Below are 6,322 nucleotides of genomic sequence, written 5' to 3' on the forward strand. Positions count from 1 at the left end.
GCAAATTTGCTCAGTGCAATACATCATTTGATTTCTTAACTACAGCTTCTATGGACATTGATTGTAAAGCCAAGTAAAACAAGATCTTTGATGTCAACATTTTCTCTGTCATAAAATTGATTGTGGTAATGATAGTATATTCTTCTTGATATGATTGAACTATTGAATTGCATGATATCTGGATGAATTACCAATAAAATTGTTTTTTTTAAAAAGTTTTGTCATGGTCCAGTTGTGAGGATATTTTTGTCTGATGCTGACCTGTAATCTGTACTGAATGCTATCGTCATTGATTTTTATTGGTAAATGCTACAAATCCTCTTTTCTTTCAGCACACAAAGTTGTTCTATCTCATTTTTTGTTGCATTACACGTTGTTAACAAATCTTCCTCCAAACCTGGTGCCACATTCTTTACACAGTCCCACTACTGAAGTGATTTGTTCAATATATGGATTGAGTAAATATGGCGAAAGGAGACAACCCTGACACCCACCTTTCCTGATTTTAAACCACATAGTATACCCTTATTTCTTTGAACACCTTGGTCCATGTACTGGTTCCACATAAGCACGATTAAATGCCCTGGAATCCCTAGTCTTCACAATTGTATCTGTATTTGTTGTGATCAACATAGTCAAATCCCTGTTCATACTCAATAATATATACTCAGTAAAACAGATTAAATGTTCTTCCACAGCTTCTTCTGGATCTGGTTTGAATTTCTGGCTGTTCCCAGTTGATGTACTTCTAAACCTTTACTTGCATGTGATATTAATGGTATTGTTTGATAATTTCTGCATTCTTTTGGATCATCTTTCCTGGGAGTAGGCACAAATACGGATGTCTTCCAGTTAGTTGGCCAAGTAGCTCGTTTCCACATTTCTTGGCACAGACCAGCGATGCTTCCAGCGTCGCACCCATTGGTTGAAACATCTGAATTGCTCTTTGATATAAAGCTCTTTCTTATGCATAGATGAGAGTCCCTGGATTTGTTTCTCTAGTCAACCCAGCCTAACACAAATACTTTGTCTTTTTAATGTTGGGGTAAGATAATGAACAAACAGTGGCCTGCCAGAAGAACAAGCAAGTCTGCCTTGTTGTAAGTTAAGCGACGAGGCTCGTTAGAAATGAGGAGGGCAAGACTTTGTGTCACAAACTTCGGACAAGTTATCAGGAGGGACCAGTCTCTGGAGAAGCACATCATACTTGGTAAAGGATCAGCAGAAAAGGAAGGCCCTTACGAGATAGATTGACACAGTGGCTGCAGCGATGGGCTCAAGCCTCATGGGAATTGTGAGGCTGGTCAGTGTTTTGTTCTATTGCACAGAGCACCGTGAATTTGTTCTGACTTGACCATACCTAACAACCGCATCAACAACATTCAAATGACACTCCTCTCAAAACTGTCATAGGACTCTTTTAAAAGGAACCACTGGAGTCTAAAGTCCTAGGGACTTTTAACATTTAGAATCAGCAAAGATCAAATATGCATTTTAACAAGATTTAAGGTAAGAAAATTTACTTTGATCTTTTCTAATTCTACTCTACTTCCTCCACATAAATTATCCAGACACAATAACATTCTACAATTGAGTTTCTTTTATAGATCACCATGTTATATGACCCATAACACAAATCTGTATATAAATTAAACAAATTTAACATTATTATGCCCATGCTGTTCTAAATGTTAAAAATGTTCTATCATTACAATTGCCAGCACACGATTGATCAAAACAACATGAATATGCTGACATTTTTATAGATAATTATTGCACAGAAGAGAAAATTCTGCTGGAAATGCATCTCTTAATGAGATGAGTGTTATTTATCGCTAAAATGAGAATGATTTGGCAGCATTCCTGCTCCTATTTTTCATCTTTATAGGTGGAAAGACCTAAAAGTCTTGTTTGCATAGATAAGTAAATGGAAATAGAAAAAGTTTTGATGAAACAAAATCACTCAATTATTTCAACTCTGACTACACTTTGTGTCAGTCACCTAGTGATTTATCATAAACTTATTTTTAATGTTCTATCAAATGATAACTTGATTAGGCCTGCCTTCAACTTTGTTGGGAAATAAATGGAAACCACCTGGCTTCTAAAAGAAATTTTATCTAGTCTTTAGGAAGACTTGGTCCAAACTTAGTATCAAATGACTACTTAGTATCAAATAACTACTTTATATGTTACTCTTTACCTAGAGACATATTAAAAATATATATTTTATTGGCATATACCACACAATTTGAGCATTCAATCATATTAAGAAGAGTTGTGCAAATATCACCACAATTTCAGAACATTATCCTCTAGTACTCATTATTGTTAACTCCCTATTTCTCCCCATCCTTCCTTCCCTAGGTAATTATTAATCCAGCTACTATCGTTATTGATTTACTTATTCTGAATTTCATATATGGAAAATCATACAACACACACATACAAAATGACTAGACAAAACCTCAATCAAAAAACGTTTAAAAACCTCAATCAAAAAAAGCAGACAATGTTGAAAACTGAAACAATATTAAAATGGGTCAAAAGGGACATCAAATAGTACATTTTAACCTAACTACATCTGCCATAATTGACTTTACAAGGCTTTCTGTCTGATGGCCAGGCTATTTACATCCCTAGACTCTCCTCAGAAGGGATTCACCAGAGGCTTAATCCATGGATAGACCCTGCAAATAGATTTTGGGCTTCCGTTGTCATCCACAGCCTTCTGAAAACCATAAATACTATCTCCTCCTTCAGATTTGGATTTTAGTTGCAATCCTTGGCTCACACAGGCTGGTATACTTCTTCCATGTGGAATTAGTTGACACTTAGAGGAACATTTTTTTTTTTTTGAGATGAACTTATTTGTCACTAAAGATTCCAAGTCCATTTCAATTGTACTTTTCCTCCTCTTCTTCTTCTTATCTTTTTAAAAGCCACTTAGACCGCTACGTAGGTTTGAGGGATAAAGAGCCCTGGAGGGTTTCTTCTTCATAAGGCATATGCTATATATATCTACACAGCCCATCTCAAGAAACGAAATCAACAATATACTGTTGAACCCTCCATAATCGTGGTTCTTTTTCTTCCCTCCCCAGTAACCTATCCCTCCCCTCTCCTTATTTCCATCCCAACTCTGGCCTCCTCATAATCATCAACATCTCGTCTATTGGCATATAAATCAGGCATGTTTCTTTTTATTTGCTCTTCCTTATAACAGTGATGTTATTAAATAGTTGTCTTTGTCAGATTGACTGAGTTGGCTAAGCATAATATTCTCTAGCTTTGTCCATGAATTGAAGTGCTTAAGAGAGTTGCCATGGTTTTTTGTTGACACATAAAATTCTATAGTATGGGTGTACCAGAGCTTGTTTATCCATTCCTCTAGAACTAGGTGCGTGGGGTGGGGGTAGGGATGGGGGTAGGTTGTCTCCCTGATTGGGCTATTATAGAAACCAATGCAATAAACATAGGCGTACATATGTTTATTGGTGTTATATTATTGATTTTATTTTTAGGATAGATCCAAGTAGAGAGATTGCTGGATCATAAGGTGCTTGTATTTGCATTTGTTTAAAGAAGTGCCGATAGTGATTGTACAATTCTATAGTCCCAACAGCAAAAATGTCCCTATCTCTCCATATTCTCTCCAGCATTTATTATTTTGTTTTATTAAATTTTGCTGACCTCATTGTTGTTTTAATTTGTTATTGCTTATTGCTAACGATCTCAAACATTTCTTCATAGATTGCTGGCCTTCTCGGTGTCCTCTTTGGTAAATTGTCTATTCATGTCTTGAGCCCATTTTTTAATTGGTTATTTGTATTTTTTGTGTTAAGATATTGTAGTTTTCTATAGATTTTGAAGATTAGCCCTTTATCTAATGTATTTTTACTGAGTATTTTTTTCCCAATCTGTGGGTTTTCTGTTGCCTCTTTTGATGAAGTCTTGGGATGTGCATAAATCTTGTATGTCCAGTAGGTCCCAGTTCTTTATTTGTTTTCTATAGTTTGGAAATTTTTATTATGTTCATTAGTGTGTTTGTGCCTTGTATTAGGGCACTTAAATTCGTCCACTTCTTAAAATTAGATATACTCAAAAGTATTGTAAAGATTAAATTTATTCTTTTTTTTCATCTTTTTTTCTTTAGACACACCACCACCACTCCCATTCCCACCACCACCCCCATAAAATGTGTTTTAACGCAAGTTTGCTGGTTATATTTATATAAAATTATCATTATCTTGTCACCTGTTTTAAATATATTTTTTGCCAAAACTTTGAAGTTACACATTTACTTACAAAATTGAAAGAAAATGGTTGTCATATAAGCTACTTGGCAAAAACAGACATTAGCCGTTTTACTTTCTTCTATTAAACTCTGACGTTTGTTGCCAATTCAAATAAATATCTTAATATGGATTCTAAGGACCATTATGAAGAATGTTGCAAAATAAATTGTGAAGTCCGTCTTATAAAATGGATTGCTAAAAGTAGCTGAGTCAAGATTAAAATTATGGAGAGGTCAGAAAACAATCTCATGTCTTATACCAAATCTATGAAAAAGTCGTGCAACGAAAAATTCTGGCTAGGTTGATGTCGATCTTCCTTTTTAAAATAGGGCTTTGGGGGAAGAGGACTTTAGAACAAAAACCTTCATAAACATGCCAACCAGTTACTAGGCCAATTTCAAGCTAAGGAATTTGAGGATCTAGAAATTGATTACTTGAAGTTATTTATGGTGGTATCATGGGTTATGAGTTGGGCTGCAAGCCACAAGGTCGGCAGTTCAAACCCACCAGCCCCTCTGAAGGAGAAAGAAAAGGCTTTCTGAGCCATAAAAATCTATAGCCTTGGAAACTCACAGGTGCAGTTCTACCCTGTCGTATAGAGTCACTGTGAGTCAGGACCCACTCAATGACAGTGACTTTGGGTTTTGAGTTGTGTTTCTATAGCCCTTCAAATGTCTTCATGTGCCCTGAGAGTACCCCAGTTTACCCTAGAGTATTCCCCATGGCTTCCTTTATTTACTTCCCACATTCAGGAGGTGCCCAAGTCCTGCTTATTTTATCTTTCTAATGACTCCAATCCACTGCTCATCTTTCACTTTTTTGTATTGTGCTGGTTTGCATATTGCTTTGATATGCGGGAAGCTGTGCTACTGCTATTTCAAATACCAGCAGGATTACTTAAGGCAGAAGGTTTATGTGGGCCTTCTAGACTAACAGAGGCTGTAGAATAAGAAGAAACAGTTCACTTCTGAAAAATTAGTTACTAAAAACCTTGTGGATAGCAGTGGAATATTGTGTGGCACGGAGTCAGGAGATGAGCCCCTCGGATTAGAACACACTCAAACTGTGACTGGGAAGAGCTGTCTCCTCAAAATGGACTCAACATTAGTGGTATCGATGGGGCAAAGCTTTCAAGACATTCATTTGCCAATGACACGAAATGAAAAGAAATACATACAAACATACATTCATAACTGGAATGTGGAATATAAAAAGTATGAATCTAAGGAAATTGGAAGTCAAAAAGAATGTCATAAAATGCATAAAGATCTATATCCCAGGCATTAATAAGCTGAAAGGGCCTGATACCATCAACTTTGACTAAGACAGTCATATGGTCTCCTGTGTAAGGAATTACGATTTGACACAGAACGGTGTCACATTCATCTTAGAAATTAATATTTCAAGATCTATTTGCAGTCCATGCTGTCAGTGATAGCACAATAGCCGTACACTTACCAGGAAGTTCACTTAATGTTACTATTATTCAAATTTATACACCAACTATTAATGTAATAGAGAGAAAATTAAGTTTTTCTTCAACTTCTAAAAGTGTGAAATTGATTAAAATGTAAGCAAGATGCATGGATAATTACTGGTGATCGGAATGTACAACATGGGAACAAGAAAAGAGGATCAGCAGTTGGAAAGTGTGTCCTTGCTTGATAGAAAAAAACACTGAAGCGTGCATGATAGAATGTTGCAAGGCCAATGACTTATTCATTACAAATACAGTTTTTCAATAGCAAAAATAACCCCTGTTCACAGGGGTCTTACCATATGGAATACACAAGAATCAAATGGACCACATTTCTAGACAGAGTCCACGGACAAGCTCAATATTATCAGTTAGAAGAAAGCAAGAAACCAACTGTGGAATGAACCGTCAGTTGCTCATCTATAAGTCCAAGTTGAAGCTGAGGAAAGTTAAAACAGGTTCACGAAAGCCAAAATATAACTTTGAGTATGTTCCACTTTGTGGTAGTTACATAATCTGTTGTCAATTTGAGACTTAAGAGTGGAGG

The sequence above is a fragment of the Echinops telfairi genome, unplaced genomic scaffold, assembly GCF_000313985.2.
Source record: "Echinops telfairi isolate 266 unplaced genomic scaffold, ASM31398v2 ScPeMD7_3533;HRSCAF=4204_0, whole genome shotgun sequence".
Classification (NCBI taxonomy): domain Eukaryota; kingdom Metazoa; phylum Chordata; class Mammalia; order Afrosoricida; family Tenrecidae; genus Echinops; species Echinops telfairi.